Source organism: Myotis lucifugus, unplaced genomic scaffold (genome assembly GCF_000147115.1).
Source record: "Myotis lucifugus unplaced genomic scaffold, Myoluc2.0 scaffold_47, whole genome shotgun sequence".
NCBI classification, from domain to species: domain Eukaryota; kingdom Metazoa; phylum Chordata; class Mammalia; order Chiroptera; family Vespertilionidae; genus Myotis; species Myotis lucifugus.
Genome location: NW_005871095.1, coordinates 5,689,293 through 5,704,957, shown reverse-complemented (window position 1 = coordinate 5,704,957; position 15,665 = coordinate 5,689,293). Strand labels below are relative to the sequence as shown.

The 15,665-nt window shown below is 47.9% G+C and overlaps 1 protein-coding gene across 1 annotated transcript in view; it reads left to right on the top strand.

The window, feature by feature from the left end:
- The window catches only part of PFKP (phosphofructokinase, platelet), a 64,950-nt gene that overhangs the window by 13,561 nt on the left and 35,724 nt on the right, over nt 1-15,665 (top strand). The gene's annotated exons all lie outside the window — the stretch shown is intronic.

The window sequence follows — 15,665 nt, the reverse complement described above, 5'->3', positions numbered from 1 at the left end:
CTTTGTTTACTGGGTCGTTCCTTTGCCAACCACTGGACTATTTGGGTCCCTGCCCATTTCTCGACTATCATAGCAAGATCCATATTAATATGTGAGGCTCTTCTATGCTGTGTATTACTATTGTGATCCCAAGGCACTGAATTGGAAGACACGGCCCTCATACTGGGTCCCATTGTGTCTCACCAGTAATTTCTGAAGCTTGTCCCAGCCCACTCTGCACCCCCATTCGACCTCCAAAAGTGGTACCAAACCTACTGGTTCTGTGTGTGTGGCCCTCCTCTGACTCACTGGAGTGGCTGTTTACTAAAGTCATTTTCTCCTTTTGTGATGTGACTTCCATGGTCTCTACTCATTGGTCTGAATAACCATTTATCGTTTGCTGCAAAGATGTTTCCTCCCAAGCTTTGGTTTGCTTTTCTACATTGTGGTTCTGTAGGTTCGGGGTTGTATTCAAACAGTGGGTCCCATCAAAGCAGTTCCAGACTATTGTTCTGTCATTTTCCATTTGAATGTGTTGAAGGTCAAATTGCCCTTGTGGATGTCCGTCCAGGCCGTGGCCCGGCAGCCGCTGTCTCCTGTTCACTGATGTGGAATGAGCACATGAGACACAGGGCCACGGGCACCACTTTGCCCGCTCCCCTCCCTTTGATGTTTGAGTTTGCACTCAGATGACTGTTCCGCTTCTGCTGAGGAGCGTGCATGCATGTGCCCAGCTTCCTCTGCCCTTTTATTTTATTTTGGGGAGGAGAGGGCATTGGATTCTGCCTTTGAACTGGAGAGAAGACTCCACACCTCCCTGATGGCAATTCCTAACATGTGAACGTGGCTTTAAAAGTCTCTTGGGGGTTGGAGCACCCTCAGGTCAGTTTCTTGTTCTAATTAACAAAATGTTTTCAGCTTTGCTGAAGACGAATTTACTTAGACTTGTGGTGTACAGCATGCTCCCCCGGAAACCTTTGATTGCACTGGCTGCTGCTCCTTCAGTGTCTGTGGCCCTCCCCGGTGATGCTGCGGCTGTGCTGAGCCGGAGATCCCTCCCCACAGGACGCACTTGGTCTTCATGATGACTTTGCAGTGTGTGCAGGGAAGGGAAGGAAGTCATTTCAGTTATATTATGCTTAAAAGAACTGACTTATCCTCCTGGACAGTTTGCTGGGAAGAGAGCTCAAATCCCACATCAAACACTCCCCCCAAAAAATTTCTGGAGACTTTTTTTATGTTTTTATTGATTTCAAGAGGAAGGGAGAGGGAGACAGGGTAGAAACATTAATGATGAGAGTCATTGATTGGCTGCCTCCTGCATGCCCCCTACTAGGGACTGAGCCTGCAACTCCAGATTGTGCCCTGACCAGGAATCAACCACTGAGCAACACCGGCCTGGCTGGAGACATTTTGATTGTCCTGTTACGAAGGGTGGAGGCCAGGGATGCTGCACAACATCCCACAATGCACAGGGCAGCCCCCCGACAAGGAATTATCTTGCCTAAATGTCAGTAATGCGGAGGTCCAGAAACCTGCATTAAACCAAAGGCCAAATCTGTATTGGTTGGTTTGAATGTTGGTAATTTGATGGGGCTAGAGCTGATGGCTGTGTGCCTGTCCAATGTTTGAGTACTGGACCTGACAGTCAGATTTTAAGAGTTTTGTTGCGTGTGATTTATTTTTAATATTTTTTTCAATCATAATTGACAGAAAATATTATATTAGTTTCAGGTGTACAACACAGTGGTTAGACATTTATATAACTTGAAAATGATCACCCTGATAAACCTATTACAAACTGACACGATACATAGTTATTACAATATTATTCCCTGTGCTGTACACGACATCTCTGTGACCATTTTTATAGCTGGAAATTTGTACTTCTTAATTCCTTCATCTTTTTCACCCATCTCCCAGCCCTCCTCCTATCCCACAAAACAATCAAAATGTTCTCTGTATCTATGAGCTTGTGTTTTTTTTTTTAGCTTGTTCATTTATTTTGATTTTTAGATTCCACATATAAGTCAAATCATATGGTATTTTTCTTTCTCTGTCTGACTTATTTCACTCAGCATAATACCCTCTAGGTTCATCCATGTTGTCACAAATGACAAGATTCCAGTCTTTTTTATGGTTGAGTAATATTCATTGTATATATACTAGAGGCCTGGTGCACAGATTTGTGCACGGGATTCCTAAGCCTGGGCTGTGCCCTCTTGCAATCCGGGACCCCTTGGGGGATGTCGGACTGCCAGTCTCGGGCAATCCCTGCCAAGCCTGCACGGATTGGGCGAAACCTGCAATCCGACATCCCCTGAGGGATATAGCAGTGCCAAAGCAGCAGGCAGCCGGGGAGGAGCCCTAGCTGTGGCCAGGCACTGCACCACTGCCACTCATCCTGGCCCCGCTGCACCTGCCACTGCCGCTTGGTAGTGCTGCCGCAGAGGTGCGAGAGGCTCCTGCTGCCGCAGCTGCACTCACCAACAGTGAGCCTGGCTTCTGGCTGAGTGGCACTCCTGCTGTGGGAGCTCACTGACCACCAGGGGGCAGCTCCTCTATTGAGCATCTTCCCCCTGGTGGTCTGTGCACATCATAGCGACTGGTCGTTCTGGTTGTTCTGGCCATTCAGTCATAACGATCGCTTAGGCTTTTATATGCATAGATACCACATCTTTTTAATTTTATTTATGTTTATTTTCTATTGAATTTTGGGGTGACTGGTTAATAAAATTATATAGGTTCCAGATGGGCAATTCTATAATACATCATCTGTGTATTGTATTTTGTGTTCACCATCCCAACTCAAGTTTCCTTCCACCACCATTTATCCACCCTGTACCACATCTTTCTTATCCATTTCTCTATCAATAGGCACTTAGGTACCTTCTATATCTTGGCTATTGTAAATAATGCTACAACTGAACATAGGGGTACATATGTCTTTTTGGGTTAGTGTTTTGGGTTTCTTCGGATAAATACCCAGCAGTGGAATTGTTGGGTCATACGGTAGTTCTATATTTAACTTTTTGAGGAACCTCCATACTGTTTTCCATAGTGATTGCACCAATTTACATTCCCAATAGTGCACAAGGGTTCCCTTCTCTTCCCATCCTCATCAGCACTTACTGGTTTATTAGTGACTAGAGGTCCGATGCACGAAATTCATGCTAGAGTAGGCCTTCCTTCCCCCAGCTGCCGGCACCGGCTTCCCTCTGGCACCCAGGACCTGGGCTTCCCTCCAGCCACCGGCAGGCACTGGGGACCCGGGCTTCCCTCGCAGCCCCAGCTTCATCCAGAAAGACGTCTGGTCTAATTAGTATATTACACTTTTATTATTATAGATAGCCATTCTGAAGGTGTTAGGTAGTATGTCATTGTAGTTTTCATTTGCATTTTTCTGATGATTAGTGATGTTGAGCATCTTTTCATGGCTATTGGTCATCTGTATGTCCTCTTTGAAGAAGTATCTATTCAAGTCTTCTGCCCATTTCCTAATTGTATTGTTTGTGTTTTGGGTGTTACATTGTATGAATTCCTTATATATTTTTAATATTAGCCCCATAACTGATGTATCACTGGTGAATATCTTCTTCCATTTAGTAGGTTATCTTTTCATTTTGTTGATGATTTCCTTTGCTCTGCAAAAATTTTGTGATCCCATTTATTTTTTTCTTTTGTTTTCTTTGCCTGGGGAGACATGTGCAAAAAATATTGCTAAGAGCAATGTCAAAGAGTTTACTGCCTTTGTTTTCATCTAGGACATTTTTGTCTAGGAGTTTTATGGTTTTGGGTCTTACATTTAAGTTAATACATTTTGAGTTTATAACAATAAACATGACTATAATGGTGTAAGAAAGAAGCCTGTTTTATTTTTTGCATGTATTTGTCTAATTTTCCCAACATCACTTTGTTGTTGTTGGTTGTTAATCCTCACCTGAGGATATTTTTCTATTGATATTTTTAGAGAGAGTGGAAGGGAGGGGAAGAGACAGAGAGAGAGAGAAGCATGAATGTGAGAGAGACACATCAATTGGTTGCCTCCTGCACGTGACCCCACTGGGGTGAGGATAGAGCCTGCAACTGGGGTATGTGACCTTGACCAGAATTGAACCTGATACTCTAACCACTGAGTCAAACCAGCTAGGGCCCAACATCATTTATTGAAGAGACTGTCTTTACCTCATTGTGTAGACTTGCCTTCTTTGTCATGATTAATTGACCACATAGGTGTGGGTTTATTTCTGGGCTCTCTATTCTGCTCCTTTGAGCTACATGTCTGTTTTTATGCCAGTACCATGCTGTTTTCTTTCTTTTTTTTTCTTTACATTATTTTTTTATATAATTCTTTATTGCTGAAAGTATTACATATGTCCCCATTTTTCCCCCATTGGCCCTCTCCAGCCCATCCTCCTGCTCTAGGCCTTCAGCACCCTGTGGTCTGTGTCCATTGGTTATCCATATATGCATACAAGGTCTTTGGTTGATTACCTCCCAGCCACCTACCCTCCCCAACCTTCCCTCTGAGATTCCACACTCTTTCCATGCTTCCATGTCTCTGGATCCACTCTGTTCATCAGTTAATTTTGTTACTTAGATTCCACATAAGACTGTGATCATATGATGCTTGTCTTTCTCTGGCTTATTTCACTTAGCATGGTACTCGCCAGGTCCCTTCATGCTTTCTCAAAGGGTAAGAGATTCTTCTTTTTTACTGCTACATAGTATTCCATGGTATAAATGTACTACAGCTTTTTTATCCATTCATCTACTGATGGGCGCTTGGGCTGTTTCCAGATCTTAACTATTATAAATTGTGCTGCTATGAACATAGGGTTGCATACATTCTTTCTGTTTGGTGATTCAGGTTTCTTAGGATATATTGCTAGAAGTGGGATCACTGGGTCAAATGGCAGTTTCATATTTAATTTTTTGAGGAAACTCCATACTGTTTTCCACAGTGGCTGCACCAGTCTGCATTCCCACCAGCAGTGTAGTAGGGTTCCCTTTTCTCCATATCTTCGCCAGCACTTGTCATTCCTTGATTTGTTGATGATAGCCACTCTGACAGGTGTGAGGTGATACCTCATTGTCATCCTGATTTGCATCTCTTTGATCATAAGTGACGTTGAGTATTTTTTTTTTTCATATGTCTCTTGGCTATCTGTATATCCTCTTTGGAGAAGTGTCTATTTAGGTCCTTTGCCCATTTTTTATGGATTGTTTGTCTTCCTTTTGTTAAGTTGTATGGGTTCCTTATATATTTTGGATATTAACCCTTTATCAGATGTATCATTGCCAAATATGTTCTCCCATACAGTGGGCTCTCTCTTCATTTTGTTGGTGAGTTCCATGCTGTTTCAATGATTATAACCATGTATAGTTTGCTATCAGGTAGTATGACATGTCCAACTGTGTTTTCCTTTCTCAAGATTGCTCTGGCCATTCAGGGTATTTTGTGGTTCCATATAAATTTTAGGATTATTTCTTCCAGTTCTGTGAATAATGCCATTGGTGTTTTGAATCTGTGGACTGCTTTGGGTAATATGGACATTTTAACAATCTTAATTCTTCTTATCAATGAGTACAGCATATGCCTCCATTTATTTGTATCTTCTTCAGTTTTCTTCTTCAGTGTCTTATAGTTTAACTAGAGGCCCAGTGCATGAAATTTGTGCATGCGGGGGTCCCCTCAGCCCAGCCTGCACCCTCTCGCAATCCAGAACATTCCTCTCACAATTCAGGACCCCTGGATCCTAACTGCTCACCTGCCTGCCTGCCTGATTGCCCCTAACCACTTGCCTGCCTGCCTGATCTCCCCTAACCACTTGCCTGCCTGCCTCATCACTCCTAACCCCTCTGCCTACCTGATGCCCCTAACTGCTTGCCTGCCTGTCTGATCGCCCCTAACCACTCTGGATTCCTGCCTGATTGCCCTTAACTGCCTCTGCCTCGGCCCCTGCCACTGCAGCTTTGTCCAGAAGGATGTCTGGAATGATGTCCAGAAGGTCATTCGGCTGTCTGGTCTAATTAGCATATTAGGCTTTTATTATTATAGATGCTTGCTGTTGTTCCAGAGGTCCCATAAACTTTCATTACTTAAAAATTTTTTTGTTCTCTTTGTTCTGATTGGGTGTTTTCCACTACCTTGTCTTCCAGACCTCTGATTTAGTCCTCTGTTTCATCTAATGTGCTGTAGATTCATTTCAGTATTGTATTCTTCATTTTTGGCTTCTTTATGTAAATTCTCACTGAGCTTATCTACTGCTAAGTTCATTGAGTATCCTTATAACTATGTTAAACTATAACTGGTAGATTGCTTTCCTCAATTTCATTTAGTTTTTTTCTGGAGTTGTGTCCTGTTCTTTCATTTGGGGGATGTTTCTTTGTCTCCTTATTTTGGCTGAGTCCCTGTGTTTGTTTCTTTGTATTAGGTAGAACTGCTACATCTCCCTGTCTTAGCAGAGTGCCCTTATTTAGTAGGCATTCTGTGGGGCTCAATGGTGCGGTCTGTCTGATCACCTGAGCCATGTGCTCCAGGGTGGCCCTTGTGTGGGTTTTGTGTGTAGTTGAGCCTTGATTGCTATGGGCATGTCTGTGTGGCATTGACTTCAGGCAGACTGGCTATTAGGGCTGCCCAGGACTACAGTGGATGAGTTGTTGTGCAGGGCCCGACCCCACAGAGTGGGAGTCACTTTATCAGGGCTCTCTGTGCTAGCCAGGTCCAACCCTTGTGTGTGTCATTTGTGGAGCTGGTTGGGTGGTGCTCTGATGTGGTCTGAAGCTGGCTACCAGGTGTGTTAGTCCTGGAGCTTCTTAAGAGAGGCTCCAGTGCAGGTTAAGGTCAGCCACCACTTGTGCCTGGCTTGGGGCTCTCGGTTAGGAACTACAAAGTCATCTGCGTTTGGTTGTCACTTGTGCTGGGCTTGGAGGTATTTGGGAGTTGCTATGCGGTCAACCAAGGCCGACTGACAGTAGTGTTCCGAATGAGACCCTTTGGTGGACCTCGTGATATGAGTTGAGGCCAGCCACCAATTGTGCTTGTGGCCTCTTAGCTGAAGCTTTATTCTAGGCCAACACTGGCCGTAGCTTATGCCAGGCTTGTTTAGACTGGTTGCCTCTTGTGCTGGGCTTAGAGCTGCTTAGCAAGAGGTACAAGGGCCCCACTCGACCAGCCACTGCTTGGTTGGGGTTTGTGGACCTTTAAGAGATTTTAGGAAAGTCCATGGTCTGAGCCCAGGAAGGTTGCTTTTGTGGAAAAGCCACTGAAAGAGGTTCTGGTGAGTGTGCAAGGTGGGTGGGGTGCGGCCTCAGGGTGTCACCAGGGCGGAGCTAATGGTGTTATCTAGGTTACTGAAGAGCTCAGATTTTGTGCCCACCTGCAGCTGAATGGCAGGAGGACTCAACAACAACAGAGAGAGCTGCCTCAACCCCTGCTCCTCCAGCCCTCGTCCTGAAGCTAGTGAATTCAGTTCTTCCTGTATGTATCTGGTGTTCTTGGAGCTGCTACCGTGCTGGAGCTCAGAGCGAGTGAATATGTGAGCCAGTGAGTCTGTGCTCTGGCCCTTTAAGAGGAATGCTTGGGACTCCAGCAGCTCTCTGTCTCCCTCAGCCACAATCTCAAATGGTTTTCACAGCCAGAAGTAATGGGACCTCTCTTCCCAGCACTGGAACCCTCAGACTGGGTCCCCACACTCCTCAGGGGGCACCTCTGCAGCTGAGATATCCCTCCGATTCTTAATCATACGTGGGTGTGGGACCAGCCTGTTCCGAATCTCCACCCCTCCTACCAGTCTCAACATGGCTTCTTTTTTAAATCCTTAGTTAGAGGCCTTCTGGTAGCTAGATTTTAGGAGGTTATCAATGATGGTTTTTCTATAATTTGGTTGTATTTTGATATGGTCATGGGAGGAGGTGAGCACAGCATTTACCTACCCTGCCATCTTGACTGGAAATTGTTTGTTTGTTTTTTATTGGCACTCTGGCTTGTGGTTGTCTGTCTGTGTTCTGGTGATATTTAGATGTATCCTGACCAGTATCTACCAGACTCCCACATTTCAAAACAAAGGCATTGAGATGGAACACATCATCTGGGGTGCCCATGTCTACAAAGCTTTGAGCTCCTTTGGAGGAGTCTTGACATAGAAAAGCAGTTTGTTCTCTCCATTCTCAACTAGGACAGGAGGGCTGCAGAGTCCACTTCCCTCATAGGTAAAGGGGTTTTCCTCCTATGACTTGTGGGGGCTGCAATCTTCAAGTCCTCTCTGCAGGAGGTGCCCTCTGCTTCCTGCCCCTTCCAGCAGCGGGCAGTGAGGAGGCCTGAGTCTGAACAGCCCCATCTCCGCTAGGGAAATCCAGGACATTCAACAGTTACTCCATTGGGAAGTTGCCCTGGTTCTAATTTTCATACTAACTGTTTTATTGGTAATTGGCACCTTTAATGGAGGGCGTCCCAGGGCGTCCCACTGATTGCAGCGAGTGTGACTTGGCCCTAGGAGTGGTCAGGCCTTTGACGTCCTTGGATATGGAGGGGAAAGGGCACAGCTTGCAGATAGAGGCCCTTGCACTGGAATCGCCTGTGTAGAGGTGATGCAATGCTTCTCGTGACACCCCTCCCCCCACTCTTAGAGAGAGAGAAATTCTAGTGAGCGGAAGGGGTTTCAGTGTCCGCCCTCCCTGGGGGCTCACCCAGTCCCCCCTCAGACCCACAGGACTTCGCACTGGGGGTCAGTATTATCTCATTGAATTGAAATCGTTTGGGTGTCATCATCTCTCCATGACAGATGTAATGAACCTGTATCTGCTATTCTAAAATATGTCTAAATCTGCCAGTTTTTTCCAAGTCATTTGGGCAGCAAACCTGAGTGGCGCTGCGTGCAATCCTTTCTTGCCCACCCTGTGACTGTCCCTCAAATGGGAGGAGGCGACTCCCCTCGAGACAGCGCCAGCTCACACATGCTACACTGTCTGTGGTGCTTAGGGTTCCAGTTCTGGCACATCTGCCACCCCACGAGTTTTGGGATGTGATTATGAACCCACATACACATCCCAGTGTCATGTCAGGGGATAAATAAGTGAACCTTCTGGCCCTGTTTCCTCATCTGTCCAGTGGAAATCTTATTTACCTTCTTGCGCTTGGAAAGCGTTGAGCACAAGCTGGGCAAAGGGGGTGTGGGGCTGCGGGGTGGGGTGTGATGTGTGTGCCTTTGACTCCATTGGTTTCCTCCAGGCACAGAATCTGGAGGATGAGGGCTCTGATCTGCATTCACTTCTCTAAAATCCCTCTCAGAGCTGCAGCCGTGTCCACGTGTTCTGCCGTCTGGGTCCTGCGCCAACGGACAGGGTGGCCTTCTACACCACACACCAGCGCGCTATTGGCATTTGTAGGGGATGATGGGAGGGTGGGGGTGGGGTGTCATGAAGGGCAGGCTGCTTGCACAGCAGTCGCCAACCTTTTGGACCTCACGGACCACCTCACTGGTGGTCTGTGACCACTGGTTGGCGACTGCTGGCTTAGAGCATCTCTGCCTCTGCCCTGAGGAGCCAGGACTACCCCCTCCCCTCCCCACAGTCAGGAATGTCTATAGACACGCAGGTGTCCCTCCTGAGCCAACTCTTCCTCCTGGGGGGCCACTGCCCCAGATCTATTTGGGTTCAAATTTAGGAGATGTTTGGTTTTATTTTTTAAAACATCATTCAGTAACTTATCCAACATGTTTATCCATTTATAGTCCAGTTTTTTGTTTGTTTTGTGTTGTTGTTTTGTAATCCTCCCTCACCTGAGGATATGTTTATTGATTTTAGACAGAAGAAGAGAGAGAGAGAGAGAGAGAGAGAGAGAGAGAGAGAGAGAGAGAGAGAGAAACATTGATGTGAAACATAAACGTCGATCTATTGCCTCCCATATATGCCCCAACTAGGGATCAAACCCGCAACCTTTTTGTGTACAGGACAGTGCTCCAACTAACTGAGCCACCCAGGCAGGGCCATTTACGGTCTAGTTTTTAAGTCTAGCTAGAGTTTTTAAAGTGACCCACACACCAAAACAATCAGCATTAATTATTGAAATGAAGGGGTTGGGGTTTTCTCCTTGAGCAGAAAAGGTGTGGAAAGTGTATCAATCCAAAAACACGGGTGTTTCTGCTGAAGGTCTGGCACCAGATTTGTTCTGTCTGGCTGGGCGAGCGGTGAATCTGGGGCAGCACTACCTGTGCTGCCTGCCAAGCCCTTGGGCACCCTTCGGGGGCCGGCGGGGTGGGGTGCAGTTAAGCCGATCTTTCCACTTACTGAGCCAGTTGTTGATTTTTTGTTTACCTTTGAGGCTAAGACATTTTCCCCTTAGAAATGTATAAGTAAGTGCCTTTATCTAATTGGCGACAGCAAGGGCAAGCACATCACATGTCTTTGCAGAAGACTGCACTGGGGAGGCCTGCCCTGGGCTTGGGCGGATCAGGCAGACAAGGCGGGAGAGCCCTAAGTGACCTGCTGGCGCTGTCTTGTGATTTAGTGTAATACATGGGTTCAGAATCCCATTGGCTAAAGGTGCTTCTGCAGACTTGGGAAATCATTATCATTGCAGCTCTTCAGATGTGACTCCCGGGAAAGCCTTCCCTCTGAAATACCTGGACAGCTGGGCGCTCAGGGAAGGCGCTGGTGAGTGTCCGAGGCCTCGCCTGCCCCTGTCCTCCCAGCATTGACGAGAGGCTGGGAACAGTGCCCATCACTGTCCGCAGCCACTCCTCTTGGTGTTAAAAAGGAGGCATTCTACCTGTGAGAGAGTCAGAATTCCCCATTGTTGAAGAAGAAGGGCATTGGGACAGCCTCAGGAGCCAGCCGTCTGGCTTTCCCAGGCTGGCTCAGGGTCCCGCTCAGTGAGTGGCTTTCATACTGTGGCGCTCTGCAGACTGTTTTTCTTTTTCTCCCCCCCTCTCTCTCCTCTCTCCTCCCTATCTCCTTCCCTCTCCCTCTCCCCCTCCCTTCCTCCCTCCCTTCCTTGCAAGCTTGAATAACCACATGTAATCCAAGCTGCACTGGGCTGGGACTCTGATACGATGGCCTGACTTACACACTAATAAGTAAGTTTTAATTGTCAGTTACTAGATTGGCATCATTTCCCCCTTCCTAACAGAAACCCTCTCTCTGCCATGGGGCTCATTATTTCTCTTCGCAGATATGATGTACCACCTGCTGTCAGTTTTTATTTTTATTTTTAATCCTCGCCCGAGAATATGTTTTTATTGATTTTAGAGAGAGAGGAAGGGAGAGGGAGAGAGAGAAAGATCCATGTGAGAGAGAAATATCTATTGGCTGCCTCCCATATGCACTCACAATCTGGATATGTGCCCTGACCGAGAACCAAACCCACGACCTTTCCGTGTACGGGATGATGCTCCAACCAACCTAGCCACACTGGCCAGGGCTTTGGTCACAGTTTTTAAAGTGAGAAATGTTATGTTGTGTCCAAAAAAAACAACAGCAACACGAAAATCCTCCACCTTTTCCAAGGAGGGCAGCGCAGGGAGACCTGTTGGCCACCCCTCCCCATGGGGGTTTGAGATCTGGTTCCACCTGTGCCTTGGACCCTGTGGGCAGGGATGGGTGTTTATGTTCCCCGAAGGGACCAAGAACCAGTTAGAATGTCAGGGTTGATGTCTGGGGACTCGTCTGGTTGTGCATCCTTTTCTCACCCCTCCTGTCACCACCTCCACCTCTCCCAACGGTTCCCTGAAGGCCAACCAAGCTAGGTGACCAGAATCGCACGTCTCCTCTCCTGGAGGGCTTACACATAACTGTTTCTGCATTTTAACTTCCTTAAAGGGAAAGCTACTCACCCACGAAATGTCTGTCTAAAAATAGTCACAGAGATGCTCCACTGTCCAGTTCACTGTCTCTCTGGTAGCTGATGGGCGGATGTTCATGCTAAACTCCTCCCGCCTGGCCCCTCCCCTGCCATGCAGGCACATTCCAAGGTTGGTTGAGTTTCTTAAACTAATGCATGAAAGGCAGGTGACCTCGGTCCCTGCACTACCTCCCTTTCCACGGGAACCTTGGCTGGTGCTGAGGAACAATGAGCAATAACCAGGACAGTGCTAGCTCCCTTCTGGATGCTTCCTGTGGGGCCTGTGATGTGGTCCTCATGCTATCAGCACGGTGCTCTTGACCTCAGACTATATCGAGTGACTCAACATTTAGTGTTCAAATCTCAGAGTGGTCATCTCCCCGCCCTTTTCCCTTCCCTCCCCCCCGCCTAGGCCCACCTCCCTCACTGCTATCACCATGGGTTGATTAAATGCTTGACTGTGAGGTGACAGGCTCTCTCTACTCTAGAGACTGGGGACTGGCTCCATCCTGCTGTGTCTTTCAGTTTGTGACTTGCTTGGAATTGTGCATGTTAGCTGTAGCTTCAAGAAATCCAGGAATGCCAGGGGGATCAATAAGTCGTGTCGGTTTATTCCCGGGATTCCACAAGCCCAGGGATCGGACTTACAATGACCCGTGGTGTTCTGACATGTTTGAAGATTTTTGAGTTGATTAATCTTGCCAAGGACAAATCCAAAGGCTACACAGGCATTTTCCCTGAAGTCATAAAATCAATGAGCGTAGTTCCCTGGACCAGAGCGTTCGTGCCTTACAACCTGATGGGGTCCGCAGGCTCTGGATGGGGGGAGAGAAAATGCATGATCGGAGATTCTGCACATGAGTTTCCTGTGGCAAAGTGAACTCATAATCCCTAATCTTGGAAATCATTGACCTGGAGAACCTTGGCCACCTCGTTTTCAGGCACACCTCGTTGTGCGCAGTGGCATTTACTGCATCTGCCACTTGAGAGTGGTGCAGAGCCCACCCCTCCAATTGCTTGCTCTCAAGTTCTGTAAGTGAAAGGCTGCAATTTACTAAGGAATAAACCAGGGAAACCTTACCCTTAGAGGAAACAAAAATATGTGTTTCCTCGGAAGCAGCAAAAACCCTGGAGAAGTCTCTGAGTGCCGGTGAGGACAATATCTAGAAAATACTTGTGGTGGTTGGAGTGTTTGCCATTTAAACAGTGAATTGTTGCCTGAAGGATGCAGGGAATCCAATATGGAGAAAGCACCACAAAGGTGACGAGACGTGGACACCTAGAACAGACGCATCCTGAAAGAAAAAGCCTACTGTGCATAGCACAAGGCTGCAGTTTCCCTTGGGTTGTCAATTTGAAAAACACACACAGATCTCTTATAAGAGAACTAACTAGAAGCCCAACTCAGCCCTGCCCACCTGCACGTGCCTTGATGTGCACTCAGCCGGTCTTTGGTCGTTATGGCATCACGACCATTGGGTTTTTATTATATAGATGCCACCCACAGATGGACTAGCTCTTACTGGTTTTAGAATGGATTTGACAGATGTCTACAAACAAGTCAAATTGAACACAGTGTGGTCAAATGAGTCCACGTAAACCATTCTGTGTTACATCTGGCTAAGGGGCTCTTGGGTTCATCCTGTGAATGAGGACCAACAAGAAAGGTAGTGTTACTTTAGCTCAATATCTAAGCATGGCTTTAAATTTTTATGGTTTTGTTTTTCTTATGTGAGTCATAGAACTGGCTCTGAAGGCAGTTCTTCCACAGGAGAACTTTAGAAAATGCCTTAGGCTCTGGCAGTATTGGAGCCAGTAGTCAGCCTCTTGAGGAGGTCACTAGGAGAGACTTAACCTGGGTGTGTAAAGGGTGGCACATTTGTGTAAAATCAGTCTTCCTCACTTAGTAACAGCTTCCTCCTAAAAGGCTGCCCCAAACCAAGGTTGGTGGCTATTTTTCAAATGTTATGTGAGTTTAATTCTCTGCCACTTGAAGAATGAGTCATTCCCTATAACTTGGCCCATGTGTGCAGGAAGGCGGGAGCTGGGAATGCAATCATCATGAAATCCTCCTATTTCTTCTGCATCGCTTGCTTTACCGTATGTGTCTCTGCCACATGAAATAATCACTTATGTCTGGAGAACATTTTACTTTCCAAAATATGCGTTATGGTTTGTGAAACTGCTTTCCATGTTCCAACTCTGGAAACAAAGGATCTCTAAATGTTTTGACTGAGTCAGGATTTCCGTTCTGAGGCATTAGGGCACCTACTAAAGGGTCAGATCCTATGTGGTGTCTGACGGGGTATTGTAGGAATAATCTGGAAGATGAATCCGTCAGTGACATCGTTGTCTTCCCTGTAGGCGATGCTGCAGCCGGACGGCTCCCTTGCCTTACCTGTTTAGTTACCTAATGCATGAACGCACAGAAACTGCTGCCGCGGCCATTGGTGTGGGCTGGGAGGTCTCCACTCTCTTCCCTGTCAGAGCCTGTGGTCAGTACAGTCAGTCGGTTTCCCTCCTGCTCTGCCCAGGACAGTCTGGTTGAGGCCTACTCTTCTGGCCTAACTAATGGTAGTTGCTTTTTCCCCCTCAGAAGTATGCAGGTTTGGACGATAAAACATCATCTCTCTCTGTAGGGCTTGTTTCAGCACAGGGCTGAGCATCTGAAACTTGGCCCCGGGCCACAGGCCTGCTCACATGCACCTCCCTGCCTCTGGAGCTTCATAGCACTGAGACCAGATCTCAGCACTGCCCCCAAGTGCAGACTCTCCCTAATGGTCTCCAGCCTCAGTGGCATGCTGTGCAGTGTCTCAGTAACAGGCACTGTGTTTGGGAGTGCAGGGGTGCCAGAAACAAGTCAAATGGCAACCCTAAGACTAATCTCCCTTTCTCTCTTTCTCATCTATCTCACCTATTATCTACCTACTAGAGGCCTGGTGCACAGATTTGTGCACCGGTGGGGTCCCTTGGCCTGGCCTGTGGGGATCGGGCCAAAACTGGCTCTTCGACATCCCCCGAGGGGTGCTGGATTGTGAGAGGGTGGTTCTTGGGTGACGCACCCCGGAATAGGGCCCCCTCCTCCTCTCTGGTTCTGGGTGTGTCACCCAAGAACTGCAGCTGCCAAGTCACCACAGCTCAGCAGCTCCTGTGTCGAGCGTCTGCCCCCTGGTGGTCAGTGCGCATCATAGCTACCGGTTGGACGGTCAAGCAGTTGGACGGTTGCTTAGGCTTTTATAGTATACTAGAGGCCCGGTGCACAAAAATTTGTGCACTCGGGGGGGGGGGATAGGGGTCCCCCAGCCCTGCCTGTGCCCTCTCAAAGTCTGGGACCCCTCGGGAGATAATGACCTGCTGGCTTAGGCCTGCTCCCGGGTGGCAGAGGGCATGCCCAATCCCTAGGTGCAGCTCCTGGTCAGGCTCAGAGCAGGGTCGATGGGGAGGTTGCGGCGCCACCCCCTGTCACGCACAGAGCAGGGCCGATCAGGGGGTTGAGGAGCTCCCCCCTGTCACTCACAGAGTAGGGCCGGTAGGGGAGTTGGGGCACCGCCCCCTGTCACACACAGAGCAGGGCGGATCAGGGGGTTGGGGCGCTGCACCCTGTCACACTCAGGGCAGGGCCAATGGGGAGGTTATGGCTCTACCCTGTCACACACAGAGCAAGGCCCGTGGAGGGGGGTTGGGGCGAAACCCTCTATCACCCATAGAACAGGGCTGATCAGGGGGTTGGGGCGCCACCAAAATCACACTCCCCCCCCCGACCGATGGAGAGGTTATGGCTCTACCCTGTCAACCACTTCAAGCTGCAGGGCAATCAGGGGATTGGGGAGCTCCCCCCTATCAG